Source organism: Podarcis vaucheri (genome assembly GCF_965113315.1).
Source record: "Podarcis vaucheri genome assembly, chromosome: 5".
Lineage (NCBI taxonomy): Eukaryota > Metazoa > Chordata > Lepidosauria > Squamata > Lacertidae > Podarcis > Podarcis vaucheri.
In genome coordinates this window covers 57,890,566-57,911,101 of record NC_138763.1, presented here as the reverse complement: position 1 = coordinate 57,911,101, position 20,536 = coordinate 57,890,566, and the positions used below count along the sequence as shown (strand labels likewise).

Sequence of the window (20,536 nt, the reverse complement as noted above, 5' to 3'; positions counted from 1 at the left end):
GTTGCTGCCACAGGCCAGCAGAATTTGTGCATCTATGAAGCAGCAGTTTCAGGTTGCTGCAGCAATCGGCTCCTCCCAGGACCCCCCCATGCCCATATCCATGCAAAAAACGCTCATAACTGTTTGTTTGTCTGATCAGTTCGCCCTTCCTTCCCTAAAGAGTGCTCAGCACAGGTCTTCCAGATAATTGAACTTTAATTTATTTTAATGTAATGGAAAAAAACATATGAAGGGGAACAGGAAGCTAATTTAAAATGGTGCTAAAAAGCAATCAATATGTTAACAGATGCCTTCATCTTTTCACACTGCGGCTGCTAGGGAGCCCAAAAATAAAAATAAAAAATTGAAATATAAGCATTTTTTTTCTTGTGGGATTACAAAACAACAACACAGAGATTCTGGCATCTTACACTTAATCCTCAAGAGCCCCAATGAGCCTATGTTGTGAAAATGGAAATGTTCTTTGAAAAATATAAATAGCTTTATCAAGTATATGGGGGTGGGAGAAGAAAGACAATGGTGTCATTTTTCATCTGGCAATGTGCGTTTCTATATTCTCTTGGGAAAGCAAATGTAAATGCCTGTGGATTTGGTATGTTGCTTTTTGTAGGGTCAAGAAACACAGTTGTGGCGTTGCTTTAGAAATGTTACAGTGATTGAAGTCAATTTCTGAAAGGCAGCATAAAGCCCTCAACGGTCAAGCTTCCCAGCTCCTCCTCCCCTGGACAGGCAGATGTTCACTCAGAAAGCCTCTCCAGAGTGCCTTGGGGCCTTCTTGAACAAGGTGAGGTAGTAGGGTTGCCAGAATTTCCAGAATTTCAATGATGCTGTTTCCAATGGCAACCCTATGAGATAGGACAAAGCACGCTACTGGAGAAGGGAGGGGGGAAATTGCCCCAAATTGGTATTGGATCCTAAGATAAATAAGTTTCTGAGAGGAACGTTTCCTGATTCCTCTTCTCCCAAGCAGCCCATCTGTTATTTGAGAAGACCTGTGGTGATTTAGTATGGAGTTTTCCTTTAAATCTTCTTGGAAGTCTGCTGGGAGTAATAGCCAGGGGAAGGGAGTCAGTCTATAAAAAGAGATGGAAAATAACAATGGGAAACAGTTGGGTTAGGCAATCAGTTTTCCTGTGGTTCTTCTTATTTTATAATAAAGCCTTTGTCATTCAGTCCTGCCTTGATGCTTGGACATAACAGGACCCTCCACGGAAGAGGAGTAAGGAGTGCGAAAGCACCACTCTGCCTTTAATTAAGAGCATAAGAGCATCAGTGCAAGCATTATCCCACACTTTCTAGTATATCTCCTCATTGCTTTCATTATTACAAAAAGTCCAGTCTTGGTGAGAAATGGGTTTGTTTTGCAAGAATTCCAAATCAGCTTTAATTGAGTGGCCTGGATTTGCCAGGATGTGAATGAATGTCCACCAAAAATAATGACAGCCTAAAAGTTCCCTAAGATAACAAGAATAGCCCTGCTGGATCACACCAAGCAGAATGCTATTGAAACCCTACAATCAGGATCCGAGTGCAAGGGCATATGCCCCTCATGTATTACCCAGCAATTCATATTCAGAGGCATACTGTCTCTAATGGTGGAAGTAGAACATAGCCATAATGGCTAGTAGCCATTGATTGGGGCAGGGGGGAAGCAGTGGAAAAGGAGGAGAAGCTCTGGTGCTCACTGGTTCAAGAAGTCTTTCATGTAGCTCACTAAAGTACATTCAAGATTTATTGTACCAGTGAGCACTGGTGTTTCCCCTCCTTTTTCCTGCTTGGTTCACTTGAAGTGCTGTTTTCTCTGTCCTTGAGCACTAGTAGCCATTGATGGCCTTGTCCTCTGCTTCTGCCCTGTCGCTGTTGAGAGTGAAGCAAGATTTTGGATGTGGAGACACATCTGCCTTTGGTTCTTCCTCCCTCCCTCCTTCCGACCCTATCTTCAGAACTGTAACATAAGTTAACTTAGAATGCAAACCAGTGTCTTTCGCTTGATAGACAAAGCTTTACCTATTTTGAAACCTCTCCCATGCCACAGCGCTGCTCAAGGTCAGTTCTTTCCATATTGAAATGTTTGAAAGTGTGTGTGTGTGTGTGTGAGAGAGAGAGAGAGAGAGAGCCTTCCAGACTCCTTCTGAATAACTAATATCATACCTCTGCTCTCAACTGTTGACCTCCTATTATAGACTTTCCGAGCCTCGTGTATTAAAAATGCATATACTTTTCCTATTCTTGGCTCGCGGCCAAACACAAATAGATCTAAATTGGTTATGTTTTTATAAAGCTCCAGGCCAGTTTGAAAACCCAGTGCATAATCAAACAACTTCTAATTACATTTGATCCAATGAAGGGACAAATATTAAAGCATATAGTTAATTTAACAGAACAGAAAAGGGTTGGTTTTTTTTAAGGTCTTTCATTTTTACAGATTTTTAAACAATCAATACCACTGTGAAGATCTGAGCAACTGAGAGAAAAAGGACCCTGTGTTTCTCAGTTCTGTTTATGCTACACTAAAGAGGCTTGTGGGCTAGAGCGAGCAAGCTGGACACACACTCTGCAACATATTTTGAATCATTTCAATACGAGTATGATTTAATCTTACTGAGGTCAGTCCTGAGTTTTCTGGCTATTAAAGAGAACATTTCTGTAAATATTTTTATTATATATTGCATCCTTATTATAAGCAAACTTTGCTGCAGACCCTCCTAATCCTTTGAGACCTGCGTGGTTTAGGGCTGTGCACAAACCATATGTTTAAAGCACCCTCCAAAAGAACCCTGAGAACTGTAGTTTGCCTGCCACAGTCTCAGCATGCTTAATGAACTACAGTTCCCAGGGTTCTTTGGGGGCATCTGTATGCTGTGTACTTGGCCTAGAAGAACCACTGACATGCCATAGTCTGAAGCACGCAATACACATTTCATTGGAATGGCAAGTAAAACCAGGTTGCGGAAGTCCTGGGAAAAGGCAGCCTGTGTAGTTAGTTGGAAGGAATAAGTGAAAAGATCTGCAGTACTCCCATACCATCATATGGCAGCTCATGTAAATGTGAAAGATTTCACTTATGGAGATGCAGAATGACATGTTGGATTTGAAGAAGCAGAGCTGTCCCGGAGACAGAACATCAAAAGGCACCCTCCACCTCCCACCCAGCCAAGGTGCATAGCAAGTTCAGCTTTATTGCTAGGGTGGGATTGCAGCAATAGCCTCCTGGCAGCAATGTTGCTGCTGCTTACCATTAGGGGTAAGAGCAAGGCAACATTGGGGTTGCAAAAACAGTCACTTCCGCCTCCAACGTTAGTGATGCAAACTTGCTCCTTTTGAGAAAATACAAACCTATCCAGAACATATTGAATGCCATCTCCCAGACCCAATGAATCTGAACTTAATCTCCACTCATCCAAAGATTCAGTTTATTAGCCTCCATTCCACCCATTACCATCTGCAAGTACTTGTTAAAAATCCTCTGAATTTATACCTGGTCATTGCTTTTGCCAAAAGACTGCTGTGTGTGGCTGGGGAGAGAAGGTTGAACATCATCTCCTCTCGTGTGGTGCCAATGAAAATCCATACCTGGTATTAGACAAAAAACAGCCCCACATATGTAGCTGCTAGACACACAGTCAAAGTAATGTCTAGTTTGCTCTTCATTGTGGTGATTGCATGCTATTCAAGACCGGATAAAATATTGTCTGGTGGTGCTGTTGGGAGAGTGTGGATTCAGAAGGGAGTTTCTGAGTCTTCTCAGCACATATGGAAGCTTTCTGCACTTTGTATCCTGGCTATAGTAACTAAACAATCCTGTCTCAGAACAAATATTCTATATCTCCCTTATACACATTATGTATACAGGAAGAGGAAAGTGTTTGTATGAGTGTGATCTAGGGGAGAGGAAATGGGGCCTGTTTACAAGTGTGCACACTCAGTGGTGGTTCCAGAGCACATCAGTATTTGGAACTGGGTAGTAAGATGACCAAGATCATTTTGTAGAAGCCACAAAAATCTCTTGGGTAAGCAAAATAAACCTGAAGTTTCCTTTTGACTCACAAGGAAGGTATGAAATGACATCAGCCCAATCTACTTCTGTATAGCTGCTGCAGCAGCAGAAAAAAGAATGCAAAAGGTTAAGCCGCTGTTAGACTTGCATATTGCATTTGCAAAATGAGATCATCTTACTAGCCTTTGTGCCTCTAAACCTTTGAAGATGGTAGAAAGTTGCTTGATTCGCATTGCAGTGCTATACATATATATACATATATACTCAGAAGTATTAAAGTAACATTACGTGACTTCTGTACAAGCTTGTATCTGTATCCTGTGTCTGTATCCCGTGTTTGTAAATCCTGGTAAATTTACATAACTAAAAGTATAGAAGTACAGAGCATATAACTGATGCTAGTGATGAAGGCTTGGCCTCCTTGTTAGAGGAGTCCACTCTGTTATTTAAAAAAGGAAGTTTGCTTTTCAAGTAATTTGCACTTTTAAACTCTTCGCTGTTCTTCTTTCTTTAGTGTGGTCCAAGAAGCACTTGATCTTTCACAAGTTGCAATTTGAGTACGTAATTCATTCCCTGGAATAAGAATTAAAATAATTGCTGGCTAGAATGAAAGCTGTTGTCTGATGCTTTGACTTCATAGCTATAATCATCTCAAGAGAGTTGTGAGTTGCATTCTTGTAGCCTGCAGTGCCCCAGGACTTCTTCATTGTGACCTTTATCCAAATGACCTCCCTAAGGTCCATGCCCCAGTAATTACCCTGACTGATCTACTACACAGCATCCACCACAACACTTTCAAAGTACAATTTTGTCCCTTCCTCTCCTGTCTGAACAGTTCCTTTACCTACCAACCTGAAACCACTCAAAATACTGTGGCTTTCCTAGTCAACCAGGTGTCACCCTAATCAGTAAGCATGATGTTGCATCCTTCACATGGTGTGAGAAACCAGATTGACATCTGCTTCAAGTGAGCAGGAAGTGGCTGAGACCACTTGAAACTAACACTTAGCTGTGAAGACCATTGGCTATGATCAAACTCACTATTTTGAGAGGAGGAAAAACAGACACTTCAAATGAAGCATTCCTGAATGAAGGCGTGAATGAAGGCAGAAGTGGAGAAGCTTAGGTGGAAATAGGGATGGAAGAGAATTTCAGCTGGGCTGCATATTTAAGTGAATTGACCTATGGTAATATGCACCACCCAGACATATACAGGGACTGGAATGTAATTATTCTTCACCTGTCGCAATTCTCTAAATTTTGAAATACAGATCTCAGCTAAAAAAAATGAGAACGGCTGGTTTGTGTGGGATGGTTACAATGATCTCTGAGACATACTCCACAATACCTGCAAATAACTCAAGGTTTTACTATTGTTACTCAGTCTAGGAACAACTGAAATGTCTTTTGTTTCACATCTAAATTTAAATAGTAGCTTTGGCGGCATGGATTCCAGGTTTGCTTCTGCTCTCTTGCACCATTCTTTTTCAGTAGAAAGCATTGGTGGTAATCACCAGCTCGACATCAGACACTTTTGAAACAAGAATTAACACTCAACTGCAGATCTTGCTCTTTAGCTACAGGATTCTGCACTGTTCAGTAATGAATTCAATGATCAAACAACCTCTCGTTTAAGATCAGACTTAAGACTATCTCATGTTGGCTCAAGTTCCACAAAGCCAGGAATTTGGAAGCTAAGACTGATGCCTTAACAGACATGTCCCATGTTCTGCATTGATGATATGCAATGTCACAAAACTGGGCTTGCTTAAAACTGTAAGAGAATACCAATGAATGTTCAGAATGGAAATCACTATTTGCTGTTATTGCTTTCGGTCTGCAAATTATACATAATTAATTATGTCCTTACTTGTTTGCATTGTGTTTCCTTTGCACTGAAATTAATGGGCCAGAAGAACGTAATGACAATGTAATTCATGTAATTAATTGTGCAAATTATGTAAGTTGCATAATTTTATTACACGGAACAGCATGATGAATAATATCATTTTCGGTAGGAGGTGAAGTGCAGCAGAATGGAAACACTACTGCATGCAACAAAGACAGGGTGGAATAGAAAACTTGCCTTTTTACATCCTTCCTTACACCTTACCCTCTATGCAGCCACACTTTTGCTTGGTCTTTGAGGTGCAAATCCTGATGGGGAAGATGGAGTTGCAGGGATACAGGCGTTTCCGTATGAGGTGGAGTGTGTGTCGTTTAGTGTGTGTACAATGTCCACGCACACATGTAGGGTAGATTGTGTAGAAAGGATTTCAGTGTGGGCTGGGGTAGATGGGGTTCAGTGTAGAGTAGAGTTTGTGAGGTGTTTCAGTGTGGATCAGGTATTTGGAACTTGTGTGTGGGATTTCTAATGCAGGGTACATACACGGTTATGGCGTGGGCCACAGTTCAACTTATTAGTCCAACCGGTGTCATTTTTAGAATCTATAGAATTTTGGGGCTTATAATGATGGAACTTCATTATTGCTACTTACCTTAGCTATAGGAGCATTCCTGTGTTCTTATAATTTAGGGCCATTATATTCAGAACGCTTAACCATGCTAACCACGGTTTATTGTTTTTAAACATACAAGGAAATTGGGTGTGAAGGAGGGAGACCTAGTTTTACTTGCTTGTAAGCAGAGTGACTGATGGGGAAACCATGGTTCTGCTCAGTGCAAATTCAACATATAGCCATGGTTAATGCAACATACTCTGAAAATCCACCTTAAAACGATGGTTTCACATCTTGTGATGGTCATTACAAAAGCTGTGCAAAAAAGAACTAGTGCCTGACTTTTCTTTTTGCCCTCTTAATCTTAAATATACATTCTACTTTACTATCAGACCCATGGGCACATTTGCAGTTTTGGGTGAGTGTCATGCATGCCACCCCATCTGACCATTCCTCTCCTGGATCAGCCCCTTGACCCCAGAGAGACAGAAAGTGAGAGAGCCCACACATCACTTCCCCACTGGATCTAGAATTAATCTGAGCTACGAAGAGCACATAGAACTGAAAAGGAAAGTGAGAAAGAGCACTACTCTTCCAACTATGAAGTTCTATGAACTTCTCACAGGAAAAAAGGGCAACCATCTTTACCACCTCATGACCAAGAGGGCAGTGTGTGTGAGTGTTCTGTGTTCCAGAGGATTTGCGGGTGTTATGGAAAGGGTTCACAGGTGCCATTGTGCCCATAGGCATCAAATTGGCCAAAGGGATGGCTGGTGGGAGGGGCAGTGCCACACACCTGGCCTCCTATCAGCTGTTCTGCTGTGCTTTCTGGGAGTTGGGTGAAATGGTATGAAGGTCATTGCAGTGGGAGCTCCAGACTGGTTCTCCCACTGCACTTGTAGCACACCAATTTCTGTGCTGCCTTGTCCCTCACCCTTCTCCTCCCAGTAAGCACAGCAATGTGGCTGATGGGAAGCCAGGTGTGCAGTGCCACCCATGTCCACCAGTGCCTGGCTGGCAAGTCCTGTACAGTGAGATTTTTTTTTTGTCATATTGCATGGAATTTTTTTGCTTTGCTGGCATTTGAATCTCTCTCTCTCTCTCTCTCTCTCTCTCTCTCTCTCTCTCTCTCTCTCACACACACACACACACACACACACACACGTGTTACCACTGCCCATTTGAGAATCATATTTTACTTTGTGGTAAATAGATAGGAAGGGGATGCAACTGAACTGGGCAGTTTAGCTTCATAATTAGCAATCATAATCTGCTCTGAGATAATTAGACTCCAAAGCCAAAAGAATGGGGACAGATGTTTTCAAACCTGTACTTCAAAGATTTTGCCTTTGATTGTAAGAGTTTTGCATATGAAAAGAAACTGTCTATATAGTGTGTGATAGGGTTTAATTTTTTGAGGTAAAAATATGTGTTTCACAGAAAAGAGCAATCTTGAAAAGGAACAAATAGCTTGCAGAAACTAGCAAGATTAAAGACACTTTTAAGTAAAAAATTAATGAGTTTTACACTTTGTAGAGTTTAAATTCAGGCTACAACAGAAAGGTTATCAGAGTATATGATAAACTATTAAAACACAGAAAGGGTTTTTAAAAATCAATTATTTTGATCTTTCTTATCTTTTCTCAGTGCTACTAATAATGCTCAGAAACAGATGAACTGATTTGACCTTAGAAATAGCCACTCATACAAATACTTTTGCACTGTGGAATTTTTAATCTTTAAACTTTCTGAAACCTTGTTTTTTAAACTTTTTTTTGGGGGGGTGTCTTTATTTCTATGTCAAACACAGATACCTCAGAGTTTCTTGAAGGAAGACTGTTCACAATCATTCCCAGCCAAGACCATTCCACTGAGATACAAGAGGCATATATTGGCACACACAGGGGACAAGTTAACAGAAGTATTAAAACACTTTTGGAAATAAAAAAGGGGGAAACCGCCACCCCAACAACCCATACTACGTTACCAAAGACGGAACATTCTCACCTGCCGTTGAATGCTGTGTGTTGGCTGTAAAAGTACAATGGGAAAAGGGGACAGTTAAATACCCTCCTTGAGATCCTTACAGGTCAGTGTATCCTAAAGGAAGGCAAGGTGGCTCTAACTTTTAATGGAAGCACTCCTGCTAGGAGCTGAAGCACCTTGCAATGTTTTGTTGCACATATGAACAGAGGAAGAGCCTACTGGATCAGGCCAGTAGCCCATCTATTGCCGCATCCTGTCTTACAGTGGCCCACCAGATACCTTTGGGAAGCTCAAAAGCAGGATGCCCCCCACTTGCGATTCCCAGACACTGGCATTCAGAGGCATACATCTTCTGACAATGGAGGTAGAATACAGCTATTAAAGCTGGTGGACAATGATAGCCTTACCGTTCATAAGTTTACCTAATCCTCCTTTAATGCCATCTAAGTTGGTGGTCTTGTGGGAGCAAATTCCATCGTTTACCTATGTGCTATGTGAATAAGTAGGTTCTTTTGTCTGTCTTGAAGATTCCAATATCCTGTGTGTAATAATAGTAATAGTAATAATAATGAATAAGAATAAGAATATATTACCCCTGCTCACCCTAAAGTCCCAGGGTGGGGCATTAGAAACAATACTAGACTTCACCCCTGGAGGTATACTCCATTGTGTCTCGAGATAGACAGATGCAAAAAAACCAAAACATTTAAGACAACTTACAACCATAAAATATATGGTTATGTCCCCCCCTTTTTTGAAATATTGACCGCTTTGAAGGTTATATTTCCAGTCCAATAATTATTTTCTCTAGCTGAATTCTGAAACAGGAATGGCTCACTTATGGGTTCTTCCCGGTTCACATTTTCTTAAATAGTCTATCTACATCTTGTTTTCCTCTGGGTCCACAATTAAATTAGGAACTCATCAGGCAAAACCCACTACATTAATATGTGAGTTTTCAAGTGGTTGACTCTAGTGCATGAGTTCCTGTCTCTGAGTTCCAAATTTACATTTACTGAAGCCTTTGATGATTCTGCCCCATTGGAAATAGAGTATTGGTAAGTATGATGTAATAAGCACTAACTGGTAATCAATAAGCCATGCCACAGTTTTGAGGAAGAATGAAAGAAAGCAAATGGGAATATCTGCCAATTACAACCCAGGAAACTGCGTAATCATCCATCATTCAATTATGGGTATGGTGAGACAGAAGAATTGTCAATAGCCAAATGGGAATTTAATTAAACTTTCTAAAGAAGTCACCTTGGAAGAAAAGAAAGCAATTTGTACCCAAAAGGCAATTCTGTGCAGAAGGTTATTCATTTTCCCCAGGAAATGTATTTAAATGAGCCTTCTCTCCTCTAACTGAAGTTATCTTTAGAATGAAAAACTATGGAGAGAGCAACCGAAGTGCCTCTTGATCTAGCTACTAAAATAGAAACTTGTAAATAGCTGACCTCAGTGGCGATTTTGCAATTTTTCATCCTGGTGTCAAAAACAAACCTATCTTCACAAAAATATATATTTATAAACTACGCAATGTCTCTCTCTCTCTCTCTCTCTCTCTCTCACACACACACACACACACACACACACACACTATTTCTGCAATAGCATTTTTTCTTAGGGATGGAGAAGAATGTTGGGAACAGAACATAGTTTATAAATCCTGTAGCCACTGCCCATCTTCTTGACTCCAAATCCCTCTGCCCCCTGGAAAAGCCCATTCCCGGTGGTCACAGAAGTAAATGGTCCCTCCTTCCTTTCCCCACACTTTCACAAACCTACTGAAATAGGAGAAGGGGAGGGAGGAGCAGAGAAAACAGGAGCCAAAGTTAAGGCCAAAGGCAACCAAACAGTTGAGGCTTTTTAATTTGGGAAGAGGGTAAGTAAAGGGGGACATAAGAGCACGAGAGCCCTGCTGGATGAGGCCAGTGGCCCATCTGGTCCAGCAACCTGCTCTCACAGTGGCCAGCCAGATGCCTATGGGAAGCCTGCAGTTCCCAGCAACTCAAAGTTCCTTCACACATCAACCCACTCCTGGTTATATTAAGCCCCTTCCTTTTTTATTTCATCAGTATAATTTAAGGTAGGTGGGGGAGGGGTGTCATTTTGTTGCTATTAATTGGGAGTCAGCAACTGTTTCTGACTGTTGATAATTATCCAGAGGTGGACCGGCGGATCCAGATCTAATTTCTGCCTGTCCGCTGTAGAGAGCTGGAACAGTGCACATCTTTTGCAAGTCCGCTTAGCTGCTATCGAACCTCCCTGTACCCAGCTCTGTGAAAGGAGAAATGTGGAGTGCGGTGGAGGGGACAGAGAGAACTGGCAGACAAGATGGCTGATCATGTTCCAGAGGGACATGGGCCCCCAGGAAGTTGTTTCACCTCCCTTTAAGCAAGAATACTAACAAGGGAAAATCAACCAGACCACTGGATCTCTCTCCCACCCTCCCTTCCTTACTGCTGATATATCAAAATCCATTACTTGGGAATATGGTAGGTTTCAGACTCTCCTCGAGCACAATTCAAAGTGTTGGTGCTGACCTTTAAAGCCCTAAATGGCCTCGGTCCAGTATACCTGAAGGAGCGTCTCCACCCCCATCATTCAGCCCGGACACTGAGATCCAGCACCGAGGGCCTTCTGGCGGTTCCCTCATTGCGAGAAGTAAGGTTACAGGGAACCAGGCAGAGGGCCTTCTTGGTAGTGGCGCCTGCCCTGTGGAACGCCCTCCCAGCAGATGTCAAAGCAATAAACAACTATTTTACTTTTAAAAGGTATCTGAAGGCAGCTCTTTAGGGAAGTTTTTAATGTTTGAAGCTGTACTGTTTTTAATATTCAGTTGGAAGCCGCCCAGAGTGGCTGGGGAAACCCAGCCAGATGGGCGGGGTATAAATAATAAATTATTATTATTATTATTATTATTATTATTATTATTATTATTATTATTATTCTCTGGTTAGCCTTTCCTTTTGACCAGTGCTATTTTTTGAGAAAAAGATGTGCCTGAACTCACCATGAACACCTCCCTTGTTTTCTTATAATGGCACTGCCACCTACCTGAAAGGTGCCAGAACTGAGTTCTGGCGAGTTCCGGCTGAAAAAAGCCCAGCTTTTGACATAATAAATAAGCTTAGCCCAATACTGATCTGTCATCACTTCATACTAGTTCTGATTTTGCAAATATTGCCATTTGGCCTGCAAGACAAGAGAAGGGAAGTTATATTCAATATGGAGTTGGTCTCAGTGATGGTTCTCCTTCTGCATTACATTTTTACTCCGAAGAGGAATTCTTCTCCATCCAGTAAGGAATTTCATCCACGAGTACAAGCTACATGCATATGTTTTAGGCACTGAGTAAAAGGAGGTTTTGCAATATCCTGTGTCCTGTTGAAATCATCAGGAGTTTGAAAAGCAGGCGCACAGTGGGAGAAACCTGGGAATGTCCCCATAAGGGCTGCCAATAGGATCATAATGTCCTCTGTCCTGTTGAATTCATCAGGAGTTTGTTAGGCAGGCACACAGAGGAAGCAACCAGGGAATGTTCTGGGATTATCCCCACAAGGTCTGCCAATAGAATCATAAGAACATAATACAGAACCAGAACCCTGATGGACCAAACCAAAGGTCTACCTAGTCTAGTATTCTGTTCCCACAGTGACAATTCAGATCCCTATGGGGAGGCCACAAAGGATGACATGAGCACAATGTCACTCTTCTATTCATGATCCCCAGCAACTCATAATCAGAGGCAAAATGCCTCTGATACTGGAGGTAATATAGCAATCATGATCAATGCTTGAAAAGTTAGTCTTAAAAAGAAATTAGTTCCGGTTCTAATTTGCCCCTTTTAAAAAGGAACCAGTTCAAGCTCAAGTTTGACCCCTTGGTCAACTGGAATTCCTTTTCAGTTCAATTAACATTTCAAATCTCAATTAATTCTCGTGGACCTCAGCATTCCTTCCATCCTGTCTTCAGAATTTTACAAGCTGCTCTGCAAAAGTAAAAAAAAATATACTTAAGAAGACCAAGAAAACACCAGAACACACACAGTGTGATGTGAACATTGGTTTTATTTGTTTCCCCCAATAATTATGATAGTGAACCTTAAACAGCCGAATCACTTCTCAGATACATTAAAAATGTAAAATGCAATCACCACAATCAAAACCCAATGATTGTTTCAGGATTTCAGGTGGGCAGTAGGGGTTCTACGGCGCATGTTACTGCAGCGCTGATGGGCGGTAAGGAAATTTTACCATCAAGAAAGATGCATTAGTGGGCAGTAGGTATAAAAATGTTGACTAGCCCTGGTCTAATCCATACAAACTAAAGCCATACAAACTGGTGCCCATCACTACCAATTGTGGAATTGAATATTCACCATTTCACAAAAAAGGTAGTGCTTGAATTATAGGAGGTGGGTAGGGAAATTCTATCTTTTTCATGATAATGTCACTTAGCTACTACTTTAGAGGGCTGCAGGGAAGGAGACCCACATGACTTGGTGTCCCTACATCTGTAAATTGTATTTCTTGAATAGACATAGGGGCCCCAAATTATGCCTTCCCTTCCTGGGGCCTTCCAAAACAGCACCTAAGTGAGGTTGTCTGTTGCTTCATGTCCTAGTCCCTGTAAAAATCAATAGGCATAGGGTGCAATCAGCTTGGGCATATTCTGGAAGTACATCCACAGTAAATGCAAGTAAGGCAATGTGCTTCTTCTCTTATCATCTAATAAACCTTTGGAAACTTACTGAGGCAAATATTTATGGATCAAGAAAGATGCTATTACTTAGTAAATCGGGACAATGCTCTTACTCAAATATGCCCTTTCCTTCCTGACCTATTGAGGCTTCCTTATTGAGCTTTAATTTTCTCCTTGCAATTCCATCCTTTCTGCCTTTTATGTCAGCTACTTCTTCCCTGCCCCCGATGCCTGCTTGAAACTTTGCCACTGGAATAATTGCCATAGCGCCTTGCTCCAGCTGCATCAACTTCTTCACTCCTCTCATCTACCACTTCAAACAGGCTATTTATAGCCAACTGCATCTTGCTGCCACGCCTCATGTAGGAGATGTATGCATTTGCTGAACTACCCCACCCTGACTCTCAACTTCGCTAGGCAACCAACAATAAGAGGGCAAGAGCTTAACTTGAACCCCAGAACTTGTCGTCTATTCAACTCTTGAATATGTGATGTAATATGCCCGTGCATACTGGAGTGTTCTCCACTCTTGCTGCTCCTGGATAGAAGCAAATAACTGTACAAAAAACCTCTGGTGGCTTATTTACAGGTCAGAATAACCACAAGATATCCTTCCAAAAACTAACAAATCAAGATGAATGCTTAATACACAGATTGTCTGGAAGTGCTCCTGGTCCCCACCTCTCCCCACAATTCTCCTCAATTTTTTCCCATAGGTTTCAACTTGCAATGCAGCATTGTGAACATGAAAGCAAAGAGCCCTCTGCTAAGCTATGACCAGGATGGTCAAACGACACATGGAGAAATGGGGAGTCGTGAAGTACTTGAGGTAGTTGGCCTGTAATTGGCTTCATGTGAGTTGAAATTTTGTGGTGTTCCTTTATGCTTGTGATGCCAGGCTGGGTGGTTTGGAAACTGACATGAAATTCTGGGCTCTGCATCTTCAAACCATTCCAGGTATTTTGCTCCATTAATCTTATAAATGACTGAAAGGGCGGGGGAAACCCACTAGTGTTCTAAAGCCAAGATCCTACTAGGTCTGGAATGCAAAGGACACATTCCTACAGCCTGCAGCAATCCACAGATTAAGAGTTATCAGATAAACATTGATGGATACTTTTTATTTCTTTTTATGCAGCTGAAAGAAACCACATCAATAGAAACCGCTTACTTTTCAACAGCACAGGATAAGCCTTTTAATGTATGGTGGATGGAAATAAAAAACATCTGCAACATTATATATATATATATATATATATATATATATATATATATATATATATATAATCAGTCAGACCCTTAGAACAGCATTTTACTCAGTCATGCCATCTGATTTAACTTATAGGCTCATGTTTCTATGGTTTTACCAACAGAAGCTTCCTTTAATTTCTGTGAGGAATATGCAGAAATAAAAAAGGGTGAGGAATTTATTTCTGGATCTGAAAAAATACTGGGAAATGGGCACTGTACATCCCACTGTAAGATGAATTTGAAGTTCATTTAAGAGTCCAAACAAAAGCCAGATGCATGATCACTCACTTTCCAAATCAAAGAAAGATTATCACCCAGTTCAGATAGTATATTTCATACCCTTCACGGAGGAAGTCCATATGGGTACAGCTGGGTGGCCAAAGTAATGTCTGGCCAAGCATGACTACTTTGACAGATGCCACTCCCCAGCGGCGATTCTCATGAGCATACCAGAGAAAAAGCAAACGGAACCAAAGTCACAGAAATCATGGCTGGGAGCAGTGCCTGCCAACAAGGTCACACTGGAGTTGATCCTCCATGCAGCTATGTTTCATAGAAATGTTTTGGACCATCATTGGCTGCTACTTCTAAAATACAAACCGTGTATGATGTCAATTATGTTGTTCACCTGGGAGTTCATTCTTTTTCTTGCAAAAATGCCAACATCTGGAATAGGTTCCTAGTATGGGGTTAGTGGCTCTGCATGCCTGCACTTAGCAAGCAGAGGGGTGGTGGGGTGGGGAAGCTCCCATTGAAGTGAATGAGAGTTTTCTCCCCATTGCATATTGTAGATATGGGGTGCCCAGTCCAGAAGTGCATTGGCAGTTTGTGAAAGAAAATGCTTGAAGTCCATGGCAAGCTGTATGATGAATGTCATGTGTATCCCTGTTTCCTGCATTTCCACAAGGGTAGCCAAAATAGGGCTCTCTTGTACCTGAAGTAGGTATAGCAGTCCACCTTTCCTTCATCTGCTCCTTTTTCTAAGCCAAACTCTGTGTTATGTGTGTGTGTGCGTGCTTATAATTACCATTGTAGTGCACTGAATTCCCAGTTAAAACCACACACTGCCTGTAACCAAAATTTAAAAATCTGATATGATGTCACATGCATAGGAGCCAACTCCTATTGGCCGTGGGTGCTTTGGCCCCCACAATAAAATATTTGGGGAGGCTGGGCCCCCACAAAGTTGATGGGCATTCCCATTCAAATGGTGTGCATGCACTGCGTCATGTGATCGATTCTGCAGGGTGGGACAAACTTGGGCCCCCACAATATTTTATTCAAGTTGGTCACATGCACTTGGTACTTAGACTCTGACAGTGTCCCCCCACCCCAATCCCATATGTCAGGGATAGAGTCCTATCTCATCACTATTCACAAGTTTGTGTGGGTTGAATGTGAAGTTCAAGAGGTCTAGTTACGCATCTCCCCCCCCCCATCTGACACATCAGAGATAGAGTCGCTTATCTCACCAGTGAACCCTCAGTGAATGTGTGGGTCAACAGGCCTTATGTGAGTTAGTCCTATACATTGGATCCAGAAGTCCGATTAAAGGTTCCTTCTGCTGAGAAAGTTACTGCTGAACGAGGTGCCAGAGTCTCATATAATAATAATAATAATAATAATAATAATAATAATAATTTATTATTTATACCCCGCCCATCTGGCTGGGCCTCCCCAGCCACTCTGGGCGGCTTCCATAAAAACCAAAAATACAATAAAATATCACACGTTAAAAACTTCCCTGAACAGGGCTGCCTTAAGATGTCTCCTGAATGTCAGGTAGTTGTTTATCGCCTTGACATCTGCTGGAAGGGTGTTCCACAGGGCGGGCGCCACTACCGAGAAGGCCCTCTGCCTGGTTCCCTGTAGCTTTGCTTCTCGCAATGAGGGAACCGCTAGAAGGCCCTCGGCGCTGGACCTCAGCGTCCGGGCAGAATGATGGGGGTGGAGACGCTCCTTCAGGTATACTGGACCGAGGCCGTTTAGGGCTTTAAAGGTCAGCACCAACACTTTGAATTGTGCTCGGAAACGTACTGGGAGCCAATGCAGGTCTTTCAAGACCGGTGTTATATGGTCTCGGCGGCCGCTCCCAGTCACCAGTCTAGCTGCCGCATTCTGGATTAGTTGTAGTTTCCGAGTCACCTTCAAAGGTAGCCCCACGTAGAGTGCATTGCAGTAGTCCAAGCGGGAGATAACCAGAGCATGCACCACTCTCGCGAGACAGTCCGCAGGCAGATAGGGTCTCAGCCTACGTACCAGATGGAGCTGGTAAACAGCTGCCCTGGACACAGATTTGACCTGTGCCTCCATGGACAGCTGTGAGTCCAAAATGACTCCCAGGCTGCACACCTGGTCCTTCAGGGGCACAGTTACCCCATTCAGGACCAGGGAATCCTCCACACCTGCCCGCCTTCTGTCCCCCAAGAACAGTACTTCTGTCTTGTCAGGATTCAACCTCAATCTGTTAGCCGCCATCCATCCTCCAACCGCCTCCAGACACTCACACAGGACCTTCACCGCCTTCACTGGTTCTGATTTAAAAGAGAGGTAGAGCTGGGTATCATCCGCATACTGATGAACACCCAGCCCAAACCTCCTGATGATCTCTCCCAGCGGCCGCATGTAGATGTTGAAAAGCATGGGGGAGAGGACAGAACCCTGAGGCACCCCACAAGTGAGAGCCCAGGGGTCTGAACACTCATCCCCCCACCATTCACTGTGAATGAATGCTAACATTGTTTCAAAATGTGGTTTTGGGATTGCGAACTCTTATCTCCATTTAACATGTAGTTTGACATGCACAACTGTGAATGGTATGGCCTTGTATTTACTCAGTGTTTCTATAGCTGAGTAAAGATAGCTTAATCGAATTAAACCCTTGTCTGTCTGGTTACCTAGGTTGATCCTCCCTTCCTAAGAAGAAGGACCATAATACACTTGATTGTGAAAATGTTCTGTTCTATTATTGACATTAATTAGTTGATCATTAATGATAATATTTTGACACAAAATGCATATTTCACTATACATGGGGTTGTTCTTAAAACGGTTTCAGCACAGATGGAATGCAATATAATATTTTTTATTTTTTAAAAAAACTATTTCCTTTGATTTTAAAGAAACGTACTGGCATTCAGAATATAGCAAGGGAATATAGCAAGCGACATGTCTTATTAACATAGTACTTACTCTCATATGGATTTTTAAACACCTACTCAGATTTATATTTCCAGCCATCTGCTTCTTTCCCTAAAATGTGACAAAAAAATCTTGCTTTGCAAAAAGAAAAATGCTGAATGCCAATGTCACCTGGATTTGATAGCTCTGAAGTCTGTTTATATTTAATGAGAAGCTGCATTGAAATGTTAACAGACACTAAAATCACGTGTCGGGAGGCGGGAGGTAGTTGCCCTGCATTTGGTGTCCCAAATGTTTCTGTGAAAATGTGTTTCCTTTATACCCTGATAACTCAAACGTTTTGCCAAAATTGTGGTGAGAAGGATTCAAACATATTTAGCATAGATTACCTTTGGGCTAGTTTAACAACAAGAAAATTCTGGTGTTGCAGGTTTCATGAATGGAAAGGAATCTCCCAGATTTCACTCATGCAAATGCATCAGCTTTTTAGTGTGCATTTCTCGTAATACACACATTTTCACAAGTGTGCAATTTTATGTTAGAATCTTCTTTCTTATAACTTGAATCCATTGGTTCAGGTCCTAGGCTCTGGAGCAGGAGAAAACAAGCTTGTTTCCTCTTCCATGTGATAGCCCCTGAGATATATGGATATGGCTATCACAGCTCCCCTCAGTCTTCTCTTTTCCATACCCAGCTTTTTAACATACCCAACTCCTTCAACAGTCCCTCATAAGGCTCCGTTTCCAGGCCCTTGATCATTTTGGCCACCCTCCTCTGCACACATTCCATCTTGTCAATATACTTATTAAATTGTGGTGCTCAGAACTGGACACATTACTCCAGGTATGGCGTGACCAAGGCAGAAGAGAGAGGAACAATAACTTCCCTTGATCTGGACACTACTGTTGATGCAGCCTAGAATAGCATTAGCTTTCAGGTTGTTAAATTAGGTAAGTTGGCATTAAAATGAGAACCAAATGGAATTTCTCCTCTGCCTCAATACCCTACCCCTTGCAAGCTGAATGCAACCCACCAAATGGGTTTGAGTGCCTACAAGGCAGTAGTTTCACTGCATGTTTGGGATTGCAAATGAAAGGGTTTGTTAAACACCTGGCCAGTCACAATACAAACCGATAAGCAGCATTCACCATGTTGGGATACAAATTGTGCAGGCTTGGACGATATAGGTCAGGGATCAGCAACCTTTTTCAGCCATGGGCTGGTCCACTGTCCCTCAGACCATGTGGTGGGCCAGATTATTTTGAAAAAAATATATGAACGAATTCCTATGCCCCACAAATAACCCAAAGATGTATTTTAAATAAAAGGACACATTCTACTCATGTAAAAACATGCTGATTCCCAGACCGTCTGCTGGCTGGATTGAGAAGGTGATTGGGCTGCATCTGGCCCACAAGCCTTAGACTGCCTACCCCAATATAGGTAGTAGTCAATGTGTTGCTTTCCAGATGTTGTTAAACTACAGCTTCCATCATCCTGGAGCATTGACCACACTGGCTGGAGCTGCGGCCATCATCTGAAGGGCATTACATTAGTTACCCCTAAAGAAGATCAACTTATGCTATCTTCCTATTCATTCTAAAATGCTGGCCTAATCATGCCTGATTTCTGAGCACAGATGTACTTAACATCTTTGGAAGTGGCTCACGCCTCATTGTCTAAGTTAAGTAGCAAGCACTTTCAGCTGTCAACAAATTGGGCCAGACTATACCTCCCGTGTTTAGCAGGAAAACTGATAGCCCAGACCAATTTTGTGAGGCGTAAAGCAAACAAAATCTTTGCTACCTGGAGATCAAGGGCAGGCATTTGCAGATGATGTAGCAGAAATTCCATGGTTTCTCTGCCATACTGGATGCTTCAGATGATGAAGCATCCAGGGAGACACTGCCACCACTGTGTTTCTCCTCAGCCTAGATATTTTGAAAGTAACCTTATCTGGTCATGGAAAGAGCAACCCCAGATGAAACGTTCCCATTGCCAGCAGCATCTCCTCAACAAGTGTCTCTGTGTTTTGACTTTCAGTTTTGTGGTTCTCAGAAAGACAGAGAGCAAATACAAGAGCTTAGATACAGTTGCTCTGCTGAACATGCGGCAACTCGGAGGCACATGACAACATCTTAATTTTATTTATTTAGCAAAATTTCTTCATCCCAGAATATAGATCCACATCTCGCAGACTAATGCACAGGTTGAAATGCAGTTGATCTTTGGATTTGGCAGTTCTCAGCTTAAAAATGTACCACAATGTGTGTTTGGGGATAAAATTTGTTCACAAATGCATTTTTTTAAAAAACCCCAAAACTTTTTTTGTGGTGAAAATCTATTTTAAAATGTGCATGTTCATGTGGAAATGGGTCAGAACTGAGGCTGGCATGCAACAGAAGGAAAAGTGACATGAATTGGAAGTAGTCAGAGTTGCCCTTCCCTAGATGATGTATAGACTAAAAAGCTAGATAGGGGGTGGAAAGGGTTTTATAAAAGAAAAGAAAAGAAAGGTCAGTGTTCTGAGCAATGGACCAATAAAAATCATGTCCTGAGTTCCTCTTTGTCATTCACTCAGAACGCACAAAGAAGAATAAAGGAAGGGCCTTGTCCTCCTGAATATAAGCAGAACTTCTTGAACTGAATCATTGATAAAAGCACCAGAGGAGTGTATATAGCAGAAGGAAAAAGCTGGCGAGGGCATGGGTGACTGTGGAGAAGCACCACAGTGCTCTTCAAGCAAACATGGGGTTACCAGTGCAGATGAGCGCTCTGCTCTGCCCCTGCTGCTGATTCATTGCTCTGCCAGCTGTTGGAGGGCAAACCTCTGAAGCAGAAAGCTTCCTGTCCTTGTGGAGGTTCCTGCACATTTTAGACTTTTCAAGGTTCTAGGGTTGCAATCCCAAGCCCTGCCGGGGAGCAACAAGACGCAAGAGGACTCGAGAGTCACTGCTGCATCTGCAACCCTGATGGTTTTGCTGGCCCAAGTAGA

General features: G+C 42.2%; 2 long non-coding RNA genes across 2 annotated transcripts in view; one reads left to right on the top strand and one right to left on the bottom strand.

Moving 5' to 3' along the window:
- The window catches only part of LOC309532502, a 102,781-nt gene extending 88,820 nt beyond the window's left edge, over window positions 1-13,961 (top strand). The window contains exon 4 of the long non-coding RNA XR_014219889.1: window positions 13,866-13,961. This is a non-coding gene — a long non-coding RNA (uncharacterized lncRNA). The remainder of the gene's footprint in view (window positions 1-13,865) is intronic.
- Window positions 4,436-19,421, bottom strand: LOC309532509. The gene is made up of 3 exons (XR_014219896.1): window positions 19,348-19,421; window positions 11,503-11,640; window positions 4,436-4,570 (listed from the first exon to the last, which is right to left on the bottom strand). It is a non-coding gene; the product is annotated as an uncharacterized lncRNA (long non-coding RNA).
- Between the last annotated feature and the right edge of the window lie 1,115 nt (window positions 19,422-20,536).